The sequence below is a fragment of the Myxocyprinus asiaticus genome, chromosome 12, assembly GCF_019703515.2.
Source record: "Myxocyprinus asiaticus isolate MX2 ecotype Aquarium Trade chromosome 12, UBuf_Myxa_2, whole genome shotgun sequence".
In the NCBI taxonomy this organism is placed as follows: domain Eukaryota; kingdom Metazoa; phylum Chordata; class Actinopteri; order Cypriniformes; family Catostomidae; genus Myxocyprinus; species Myxocyprinus asiaticus.
The window spans coordinates 6,153,851-6,166,743 of record NC_059355.1 but is presented as its reverse complement, the minus strand read 5'-3'; the positions used below and the strand labels follow the sequence as shown (position 1 = coordinate 6,166,743).

The following is a 12,893-nucleotide window of genomic DNA, read 5'->3' as shown; positions in this document are numbered from 1 at the left end:
TTTTTCCCCATTTTGGCATGCCCAATCCCCAATGTGCTCTAGGTTCTTGTGGTGGTGTTGTGACTTGCTGAATCTCAGTTGCCTTGTTGAGGCTCACACTATTCTCTGTGGCATCCATGCACAACTCACTATGCACCCCACATTATGGTGACCAAGAGGAGGTTAACCCAATGTGACTCTACTGACCCTAGCCTAGCAACCAGGCCAATTGGTTGCTTAGGAAGCCTGACTGGAGTCACTCAGCACGCCTTGGATTTGAACTTGCGACTCCAGGTGTGGTAGTCAGCGTCTTTACTTGCTGAGCTACCCAGGCCCCCCTCTTAGTACCCTTCTTTAATCTTTAATTTACAGTTTAAAATCCTGGAATGAATGGCACTTCTTTAAATTGATGCAAGTTGTTAATGCAAGATATAACACTGTATTATAATGGGCTACTATATTACAATATGATGCTATATTATATTATTTATAACTATACTAATATAACTATAGATATAATACTGTAATAAAATATACAGCCTATAATTAATCATCTTTCATTTATAATTATAGTCATTTTAAAGTTTTACTGAAATTAATTTTAAGATTAGAAAATTATCCATTATTGATAAATTAATATATCAGTAGCAACATGAAGCCCATTCCATTAGCATGTAAGACTGTGACCAATCACATGTGAATAATCCATGAATATCAGCATACTGTACACCTCTCCACCAATCATCGCCATGACCAGACGAGATAAGGCGGGGTTTGTCGACACCATAGGCGGACTCAAGCGTCAGTCAACCAGTTATTTGACATTGGAAAGTAACGGAGTGCAGAAGCGCTTGAGATGCCGAAATCAGACTTTAAGCATGCATCGGGCTTGTTTTTATTCGAAATTATATATAACCCATTTATCGATCAGCTCGACTAGTGAACACATGGTAAGTCTACTACAACCTTTTTTTTTGTGTTGTTTTCTGCAAGATGACACGTTTTAGTTAGGCTAGTAAGTGACCAGTGTAGCTATGTATTTTATACATAATTTAATATATTTTGTTTTTTTAATTTGGCCAGTATCCTTTATAAATGTGTTATTTGTAACGCATGTAGTTTACTAGACAGACAGAGTTCGTCAGTACCCAAATGTACGTAAGACATAATAATAATAATAATAATAATAATAATAATAATAATAATAAAATAACATAATAACATTAATGTATTTTATTATATAATACAAATTATATAATTTATAATAATATAACTAAATATAACGTGTATTAATTTATTTGTATTGTTATTAATAAAAATAATAATTAATCATATAAATTACTATGACAGTATTTTTTATTAACTAATAACAAATTTATTTTTCTTTTTTTTCCCTTTTTTTTATTATATATATGCATCCATATATGTGGTATTTAAAGTGGGGTTTTTTTAGACAATTTTTTATTTTTTATTTTGTTGTTTGATTGGGTAAGTATTGCTTATAAATGTGTTATTTATAGCGTAGGTAGTATACTAGACAGACGAGCTGTCAGTATTCAGATGTTTTTTTGTTTTTTTGTTTGTTTGTTTGTTTGTTTGTTTGTTTTTTGATTTTTGCATGTAAAGACATAATAATGAGATAATAAGATTAATAATAATAATAATAATAGTACCAGTAATAATAACATCAATGTATTCATTTATAATAATAATTATTATTATTTATTATTAATAGTTACAATTGTTCATATGATTTACCGTAGCAATGTTTTTTATTTACTATTAACAATTTTCTTGTTTTTACTTGTTTTTTTTTTAATTATATATATACATTTATATATTACAGTTGAAGTCAGAAGTTTACATACACTTCACAGATTTAATATTAGCAAACTATAGTTTTGGCAAGTCATTTAGGACATCTACTTTGTGCATGACACAAGTAATTTTTCCAACAATTGTTTACAGACAGATTGTTTCACTTTTAATTGACAATATCACAATTCAAGTGGGTCAGAAGTTTACATATACTAAGTTAACTGTGCCTTTAAACAGCTTGTAAAATTTCAGAAAATAATTTCAAGCCATTAGACAATTAGCCAATTAGCTTCTGATAGGTGTACTGAATTGGAGGTGTACCTGTGGAAATATTTTAAGGCCTACCTTTAAACTCAGTGCCTCTTTGCTTGACATCATGGGAAAATCAAAAGATATCAGCCAAGACCTCAGAAAATAATTGTGGACCTCCACAAGTCTGGTTCATTCTTGGGAGCAATTTCCAAACGCCTGAAGGTACCACGTTCATCTGTACAACAATATTACGCAAGTATAAACACCATGGGACCACACAGCCATCATATCACTCAGGAAGGAGACACATTCTGTCTCATAGAGATGAACGTAGTTTGGTGCAAAAAGTGCAAATCAATCTCCCAGAACAACAGCAAAGGACCTTTCCTCCATGCTGGAGGAAATATAAAGACAAGTATCTATATCCACAGTAAAACGATATCGACATAACCTGAATGGCTGCTCAGCATGGATGAAGCCACTGCTCCAAAACCACCATAAAAAAGCTAGACTGCAGTATGCAAGTGCACATGGGGACAAAGATCTTCCTTTTTGGAGAAATGTCCTCTGGTCTGATGAAACAAAATGGCCATAATGACCATCGTTATGTTTGGAGGAAAAAGGGTGAGGCTTGCAAGCCGAAGAATACCATCCCAACCGTGAAGCATGGGTGTGGCAGCATCATGTTGTGGGGTTGCTTTGCTGCAGGAGGTACTGGTGCACTTCACAAAATAGATGGCATCATGTGGAAGGAAAATTATGTGGATATATTGAAGTAACATCTCAAGACATCAGCCAGGAAGTTAAAGCTCGGCCGCAAATGGGTCTTCCAAATGGAAAATGACCCCAAGCATACCTGTAAAATTGTGGCAAAATGGCTTAAGGACAACAAAGTCAAAGTATTGGAGTGGCCATCACAAAGCCCTGACCTCAATCCGATAGAAACTTTGTGGGCAGAAGTGAAAAAGAGTGTGCGCGCAAGGAGGCCTACAAACCTGACTCAGTTACACCAGTTCTGTCTGGATGAATGGACCAAAATTCCAGCAACTTATTGTGAAAAGCTTGTGGAAGGCTACCAAAAATATTTGACCCAAGTTAAACAATTTAAAGGCAATGCTACCAAGTACTGGCAAAGTGTATATAAACTTCTTACCCACTGGGAATGTGATGAAAGAAATAAAAGCTGAAATAAACCATTCTCTCTACTATTATCCTGACATTTCACATTCTTAAAATAAAGTAGTGATCCTAACTGACCTAAGACAGGCAATTTTTTCTACGATTAAATGTCAGGAATTGTGAAAAACTGAGTTTAAATGTATTTGGCTAAGGTGTATGTAAACTTGTATTTTATAGAAAGATATCCTATAGGTGAGGGTCACTACACATACACTACATGTCCTGATGTATGTGGAAACCCAAACATCAAAGTCATATGTACTTGTTGAAAATTAAGTTTCAAAATAACGGATAATAAATAAATAAGGAATCGATCCTCCTTTTGCTCCTATAACAGCTTCCACTCTTCTGGGAAGGCTTTCCACTAGCTGTTGAAATATGATTGTAGAGATTTGTTCTCATTCAGACAAAAGTGCATAGGTGAGGTCAGACTGTGATGTTGGACAATGGGGTCTGGCTCGCAGTCTGCATTCTAGTTCAACTCACAAGTGATCACTGAGGGCTTTCTGCAGGCCAGTCAAATTCTTCCACTCAGTAAATCATTTCTTTATGGACCTCGCTTTGTGCACAGGGGCATTTTCATGTCAGAACAGGAAAATTATACTCTGTTCTACTAAAAATGTTTGTCTAAGTAGTTTGCATGGCTGTGTGCTTGATTTTAAGCACCTATTAGTTGCTGAAATAAACAAAGCTGTTCATTAGAGGGGGTGTCTGCATACTTTTTGCCATTTAGTGTAGACACACACACACACACAAATGTACACACGCAGACACCATTTCTAAACAAAAACTACAAAGAAAACATGATTCCAGAACATTAATCATAACTCCATATTCTCCACCCAGTGGATGCACTGTACAGGAATTCACACCCAGAGTATGTGCAGTATATATATCTGGTGGCTCCTGTATCTCTGATGCTGTTGAACCATTGGCGCTTTGCTCTGTGTGAGATACAGCGATGGAGACACAACATGGGCTGCAACCACAGGAAGCTACACGTGATCTGTATTGTTATACTGCAGGTGTGTGTATTTATCTCCTTGCAGAAATTTCTGCATTCATAGTATAGTTTGTGTTGGTTTCAACTTTTTCCATCTGCTTTTACTGATCTTTCCTTTTCCCTTGGTTCAGGTTTTGAAGAACCCAATTGTCTTCATGGTCATTGTAGGAATTCTCTGCCATTTCTTGTTTGGTGGGCGTGTCCCCGTGTTGTTGGCAATCTCTTTTGGAGGGGCGGCACTCTTTTTTCTGGGACTGAACATGGTGGGACCGATGCATAAACTCACCCGCACCACTGGGGTTTCCCTCATTCTGCTGATCACTGCCAAACTGTGAGTGAGATCAAACTGTGAGATCTGTGCTATTTACCAAAAGGTTATAGTTTCGAACCCCACAACAGCTGGTTCATGGGCTACCATCATCAAGGCACTTAACGCTAGGTTACCCCAAATCCTTAACCATTAGGTTACTACTTGCCACCAGCATAAGTGATTAGGTATTCATGTTTCCGTTTCTGGTGTAGTAAGGCATTGCCAATGTGTTTCTGTAAAATTGTATGTTTGTGTTTTCCAGGCTAATTATGCCGTTAATGTGTAAAGACATGGTGGAGCTGTTGGGTTCTGGTAATACCAGCTCTGTGAATCACTCCAGTCTGTCTGACTATGCGTTCCTGTATGGGGTCTTCCCTACCGCTCCCAGTGTGGCCATCTACGCTACCCAGTACAACATGGAGTTGGAGGTGGTGAGTGTAGAAAGTATGTAAATTGTTTTTCACTAATTGAAATGCTGAGTGAGCCACTGGAGGTTGTTTCTGCAGATGTTAAACAGACATGGAGTCTAGACAGATCAGAACATGTTTTTGTGTTTGTTAGGTGACCTCAGGTATGGTCATCAGCACATTCCTGTCTGCACCCATCATGTATGTGTCGGCATGGTTACTGACTATTTCATGGATGGAGGCAACATCCCTGGTGAAGGAGCTACAGGATGTGAGCTTTAACATCAGCAGTGTCAGTCTCATAGCCCTGGTGAGTGTGTGTGGGTTGATGTGTGTAATAGTTGCTAAAGATTTTGAGACTTTGGAGGTAAGTTTTTAAATGATGATAAAAGGTGGGGAAAAAAAAGATGAAGCTGGAAAAAGATAAAAATGTGCCTGCTTGTAATTCTATTCTATTCTATTCTGTACTGTTCTGTTCTCTTCAGGGGCTGATCCTATTCCATTATATTCAATTATCTTATCTTCTCTTCTGGTTCTGTTCTGGTTTTGTTGTGGTTGTATTCTGATCAATTCTGTTCTCTTCTGCTCTTTGCTAGTTCTATTCTATTTTATTCTATTCTGTTCTATTCAGTTGTATTTTATTTTGATCTATTCTATTTTCTTCAGGTTCTATTTTATTCTGATTCTATTTGATTCTGTTCTGTCTGTTGATCAGTCTCTTTCTATTCTACCCTATTCTATTCTAGTTCTATTTAATTATTTTCTGTTTCTATTCTTTTTTCTGTTCTCTTCTGGTTCTATTCTATTCAGTTCCAGACAATTGTATTCTATTATTTTTATTTTGGTTGTATTCTGTTTCATTCTGATACAGTTGTGCTTAAAAGTTTGCATACCCTGGCAGAAATTGTGAAATTTTGGCATTGATTTTGAAAATATAACTGATAATGCAAAAAAACTGTCTTTTATTTAAGGATAGTGATCATATGAAGCCATTTATTATCACATAGTTGTTTGGCTCCTTTTTAAATCATAATGATAACAGAAATCACCCAAATGGCCCTGATCAAAAGTTTACATACCCTTGAATGTTTGGCCTTGTTACAGACACAAAAGGTTACACACACAGGTTTAAATGGCAATTAAAGGTTAATTTCCCACACCTGTAGCTTTTAAAATTGCAATTAGTGCCTGTGCATAAATAGTCAGTGAGTTTGTTAGCTCTCACGTGGATGCACTAAGCAGGCTAGATACTGAGTCATGGGGAGCAGAAAAGAACTGTCAAAAGATCTGCGTAACAAGGTAATGGAACTTTATAAAGATGGAAAAGGATATAAAAAGATATCCAAAGCCTTGAAAATGCCAGTCAGTACTGTTCAATCACTTATTAAGAAGTGGAAAATTCAGGGATCTCTTGATACCAAGCCAAGGTCAGGTAGACCAAGTAAGTTTTCAGCCACAACTGCCAGAAGAATTGTTCAGGATACAAAGAAAAACCCACAGGTAACCTCAGGAGAAATACAGGCTGCTCTGGAAAAAGACAGTGTGGTTGTTTCAAGGAGCACAATACGACGATACTTGAACAAAAATGAGCTGCATGGTCGATTTGCCAGAAAGAAGCCTTTACTGCACCAATGCCACAAAAAAGCCCAGTTACAATATGCCCGACAACACCTTGAAATGCCTCACAGCTTCTGGCACACTGTAATTTGGAGTGACAAGACCAAAATAGAGCTTTATGGTCACAACCATAAGCGCTATGTTTGGAGAGGGGTCAACAAGGCCTATAGTGAAAAGAATACCATCCCCACTGTGAAGCATGGTGGTGGCTCACTGATGTTTTGGGTGTGTGTGAGCTCTAAAGGCACAGGAATCTTGTGAAAATTGATGGCAAGATGAATGCAGCATGTTATCAGAAAATACTGGCAGACAATTTGCATTCTACTGCACGAAAGCTGCACATGGGACGCTCTTGGACTTTCCAGCACGACAATGACCCTAAGCACAAGGCCAAGATGACCCTCCAGTGGTTACAGCAGAAAAAGGTGAAGGTTCTGGAGTGGCCATCACAGTCTCCTGACCTTAATATCATCGAGCCACTCTGGGGAAATCTCAAACATGCGGTTCATGCAAGACGACCAAAGACTTTGCATGACCTGGAGGCATTTTGCACAGTATTAAGAACTAAGGGTATGCAGACTTTTGAACAGGGGTCATTTCATTTTTTTCTTTGTTGCCATGTTTTGTTTTATGATTGTGCCATTCTGTTATAACCTACAGTTGAATATGAATCCCATAAGAAATAAAAGAAATGTGTTTTGCCTGCTCTCTTATGTTTTCTTTAAAAATGGTATATATATTACCAATTCTCCAAGGGTATGCAAACTTTTGAGCGCAACTGTATGTTCTGTTTCTATTCTATGCTATTCTATTTTATTTTATTCTATTCTATTCTGGTTCTATTATTTTCTGTTCCATTCTGTTATGTTCTATTCTTTTCTGTTCTAGTTCTATTCTATTTTCTTCTGGTTCTAGTCTTTTCCATTCTGTTATGTTCTGTTTCTGTTATATTCTAGTCTCTTTAGATCTAATCAATTCTCTTTGGAATCTGTTCTATTTTCTTCTGTTCTCTTCTGGTTCTATTCTGTTCTGTTCTGTTTCTAGTCTAGTCTAATCTTGTCTCTTCTAGTTCTATTCAATTATCTTCTGTTTCTATTCCTTTTTTGTTCTCTTCTGGTTCTATTCTATTCTGTTCTGTTGTATTCTGTTTCTATTCTTTTCTAGTTCTTTTCTGGTTCTAATCTATTTTGCTTGGTTCTGTTATGCTTTGTTTCTATTCTATTCTAGTTCTATTTTGGTTCTATTCTGGTTCTGTTCTTATTTCATTCTATTATGTTCTGTTTCTATTATTTTCTATTCTAGTCTCTTCTTGTTCTATTTTATTCTCTTCTGGTTCTATTCTATTCTGTTCTTTTTTATTCTGTGCTGGTTCTATTCTATTCCGTTCTGTAGTGATCTGTTTCTATACTGTTCTATTCTGGTTCTTTTATGTTATGTTTCTAATATTTTCTGTTCTAGTCTCTTTTAGTTATACATAATTTTCTTCAGGATTTTATGTTATTTTCTTCTAATTGTATTCTTTTCTGTTCCATTCCATTCTGTTTCAGTTGTATTATAGTTGTATTCAGTTCTCTTCAGTTTCAATTCTATTTTCTTATGTTCTCTCCTGGTTCTATTCTGTTCTATTATGTTCTGTTTCTATTCTGTTCTATTCTATTCTATACATTATAGAAGGAAAGATCTCTCCCTGGCTTAATAAAAGAGTGTGTAACTGTAGAGAAAGTGCATACGAATTTTAAGAGGATTAGAAATCGAAAGTACTACATCAAACAGAGGTGAAACATCTGATTCCAGAAACAAAGAGTTACAGAAGTTGGATCACCAAAATGTATGTGTGTGTGTTTTAGATTTGGACCCTTGCTGTCATGCTGCTAAGTAAGAAGTTTAGAAGGCTGCCACATATGTTTGCCACAAATCTGTTCTTTGCACATGTACATAATCTTGCAACCACCCACAAAAATACTGTAACAATGCTATGAATAAATGCACAAAACTTTAGCATCATGTCTATGAGTTTTGCATGGGCAAGCACCACTCACATGTTCATCAGAAAATGTAAAAACTTAGTTTCTTTATTTAATTTTTTTATATGTTAGTATATTTATTTTATCTCTTGTGCAGCTCCTAGTGTGTGCGTCGATGATCTTGTGGAAGATTGTGATGCATCAAGGAAACATGTGGAGTCAAATTCTTACCTTCACATTGCTTTACGATTCTCTTTACAGTACCTACATATGGACAGGTAACAAATCATCAAATACATATGCACACTTAACAATACCTGATGGGTATAGGTTGCTTACCCATTGTGTGATCTTAGGCTTAAATACATCTTCTTTGTGTTGTGCAGTTGTAGCGATGTTTAGAGGTTGTGTGGATTTTGTGTTGTAGGTTTTTTGGCATTTGCACTCACTTTGTTGAAGAGAAATGAAAACTTAAAGGTGAAGCCCTTCATTTTCATCATCTTTGGCTGGTGGTGAATATGAATATGCGTTTGTCTATTTCATTTCACAATTTAAAAATGTTAATATGCTTTGAGTCCTGAAAAACACCTTTTGTGATTTTTATTTTATTCTCTCAGAGTTCCTTTTGTGGTTGTGGTTGGGTTGCTCGTGTTAGGACAAAGAATGAGTGACAACTTGGACTCCGCCTTCTTTTACGGCAAGGGGCAGGTAGGCTGGAACCATCAAACCAATTAAGGACCTACTACACATTTGAACTTGAACCAATGAACCATGTTTATACAAATTATTACAATTCATGAATGAAATTCCTTATGTTTTAGATTTTACTCTTTTTTTTCTCTCCCTCATTCTTTCTCTCTTTTCAGATTGTGTGCACTTTGGTGGTCCTGGGCTGCAGCATCGGGCTGGGTGGTCTGTCTTTGATAGGTTTGAGTCAAGGGGCCCAGGAGGAGCAGAAGTATCAGGCCCTAGATCAGAACTCCATGACAGGCACAACAGAAGATGTCGGACACCCCCAGCCAGAGAACCAACACCCATCTGAGCTAGCACCAACCCACGGCAACCTTAACAGAGGTTTAGATTGTGAGTGTTTTGTTGTATTCATGTGCATATATTTCTTGTATGTACTGTATATGTTTTATTCTCCTTTATTGTTGACAGACGTAGACTGTAGTGAACCCATGCCAGATATAATAGATGGACATATTAACGACTCACCAGTACCTTCAGCAGGTTGAAATACTCATTTTATTTGTATCATTAAGTCTCTAAATCCTGTTCAAACACACTAAGTGTGCAGCATGTACTATATAGTACATATAAGTGTGTGTGTGAGTGTGTGTGTGTGTGTGTGTGTGTGTGTGTGTGTGTGTGTGTGTGTGTGTGTGTCTGTTCCAGGAGTTTTGCTGAGTGAGGCATCAAACTCCACACGTGTGCAGGAGGAAAGACAGATAGCTCGACATGTTCTCCTCTGCCTGCTCCTCATCGTCAGCATGCTGGCTGTATGTCCACTGTTCTGCTGAAAATAAGCTCAAACTGTACTCAGAGCAGTTTTCTTCAAATTATTCTCATGATTTAATTTATATTTAAACATGTTTATTTCCGTACTTCAGAATATGTCGAGCTGCCTGTGGTGGTTGTTTAGTGCAGATCCGGGGCGGCTTTACCTGGAGCTGCAGTTCTTTTGTTCTGTGACCAGTTACGGACAGGTGACCAGAGTCACACACCTTTCACTGCAAACTGCTATATTCATTTGACGAGTGGCTGTAAATATTAAAATAACCTTTTCCACTTCATTAGGGTTTTATTTATTTTGGGATTTTTGGGCTGGACGAACATCTTGTTATTCTTCCATTCAAAAAGAGGTGAATATGGGCAAACCTACCAATAATGTTGTTTAATCCAGGGGTTTTCAACCTTTTTGACTCCAAGGCCTCCCATTGTCCAAGACAATATTTGAAAGCCCCCCATCTCCCAGAAACTAGGTGTGTAAATTTTTTTCATGATTATAAGTTGAGTTTTTATGGTGGAGTTTTTTAGCTGTTTTTTGCATTTTAATTAAGATGAGTCATTGATTTTTAAAATGATTCAAATGATTATTTTAATATGACCTATTTGTATATAGGTTTAAGTCATCTCTTGGCCTCTTGGAAGTTTGGTGAGGTCCCCTAGTGGGCTCTGGCCCCCTGGTTGAGAACCACTGGTTTAATCTTAACTCTAACATTACTATTTATGGATGTAGTTTCAGTACCTACTATGGGTGTGTAGGCTAGCTGCTCTGTGTGGTTTTGCTCAGGATGAAAGCCCTGAGTCCACTGCTGTGCCAGAAGAGATTCGTCTCACTTGTACACATTTTATGCGATACCACAAAGATCAGTGCTTTCACGAAATAGTTCGCAATAGAGGGTAAGTGTGTGTAAGAGGTCATGTGCTGACATTTTTAGGTTTTGTTAAATAGCAAGTATTGGTGTTGGGTAGCATGGTTTTCTCTATAGATATTCAGTTGTTGATCACAAACATGCATCCTTTTTATTAGTTTCATTATTGTTTATTTATAGTAGTGTAGTGCAGAAAGGGGAGGAAATAATTGGTAGAATCATCACCCTCCCGTTGTCATATTGAGAACACATTACGAGCCGAATTCAACTTATTTCATCTTGGTTATCCCACCATTATCGGTACTTTTAGTTTCAGAATAAATATTTTTTTTTCTGAATCAATTGCTGTCTTACTGTATCTGTTTCTCTCACTTTTGTCTCAGTGGGTCTTCTGAATCTCTCACGGGACCAGTGGACGAATCCTTCCTTTGATTGACAGGTGTACTCACTACTGTGTGAGCAGTGAGTTCACTGGCTCCTGTGTGTGGGCGTAGTCAGAGATGGGAAGGCGTGGCCTTGCTTTCACAGCAGCACACAGCTGCAAAAGAGTGGTGTCTTACAGCATGTGACACATCTGTATGGTTTCCAATGCCCTGCAATATTGCTCCAGAAAGCAGTGATATCGTACATGGATCATTACTGTTTGTGGTATGACACACAACCCCAAACAAGAACTAAACAGACTGAATTAAGACTTGACAGAGCTATGAATTAAGCTGTTCTTTCATTAGTATGTTTTGTATTTCCTAAATTGCTATGCATGGCATGCAAAGGAAACAGGGGATGGCTGTGGCTCAGGTGGTAGAGCAGGTTGTCCACTAATCGTAGGGTTAGTGGTTCAATTCCCAGCCCCATGACTCCACATGCCAAAGTGTCATTGGGCAAGACACTGAACACCAAGTTGCTCCCAATGGCAGGCTAGCTGCCTTGCATGGCAGCTCTGCTGTCATTGGTGTGTGTGTGAGTGAGTGTGTGAATGGGTGAATAAGACACAGTGTAAAGCACTTTGTAGAACCTTTAAAGGAATAGTTCACCCAAAAATAAAAATTTGCTGATATCTTACTCACCCTTAGGCCATCCAAGATGTACCTGAGTTTCTTTCTTCATCAAAACAGAATTAAAGACTTTAAGGATTGCATTTCAGGCCTCTTCCTTTAAACAATGCAAGTGAATGTCCTCCATTTTTTGACGGTCCAAAATGCATATTTAGGGTGCACCAAAATAATCCACACGACTCCAGTCGACAAATAATGGTATTCTGAACCCAAACGGTTGATTATTTTTGGATAATATTTGGATTATATACTACAAATGTTCGCTTCTGTACATCTCTGTGACGTGCGCTCATGAGAGGGATGACGTAAGCTCATTGGTAAGGTCACGCGTCACGTAGAGAAGGAGTCAGGAAGCACGTCATTGTTTACATTGGGTTTTTTTTTATTATTATTTGGAAATGATTTTTTTTTTTTTTTATTTGTATTATTTTGAAATTGTTTTGGACTGTTTTGGTTTGTGAACGTCACAAGTTTCTCTTGTAAACAATGACACGCTTTCTGACTCCTCCACGTGATGCGTGACCTTACCAACGACCTTACGTCATCCCTCTCATGAGCGCATGTCACAGAGATGTACAGAAGCGAACATTTGTAGTATATAAGTATTGTTTTGTTTCCAAAAATAATGGGAACTCCTTCAATACTGTTTAAAAAGCATCCCAGGGTGATACCTCAAGAAGTTGGTTGAGAAAATGTCAAGAGTACATGTCTGCAAATTCTAGGCAAAGGGTGACTACTTTGAAGATGCTAAAATATAAGACAGTTTTGATTTATTTTGGATTTTGTTTAGTCACAACATAATTCCCATAGTTCCATTTATGTTATTCCATAGTTTTGATGAGTTAATGAACACAAATCACAGAAATAGTCAATTTCACTTTAAGCTGGATATGTACCACGTAACATTTTAAATGTGATTTATTTGACCTAA

The 12,893-nt window shown here is 37.3% G+C and overlaps 1 pseudogene; it reads left to right on the top strand.

The window, feature by feature from the left end:
* Positions 1 to 803: 803 nt before the first annotated feature.
* Positions 804 to 11,492, top strand: LOC127448936 (integral membrane protein GPR155-like; annotated as a pseudogene).
* Positions 11,493 to 12,893: the final 1,401 nt, after the last annotated feature.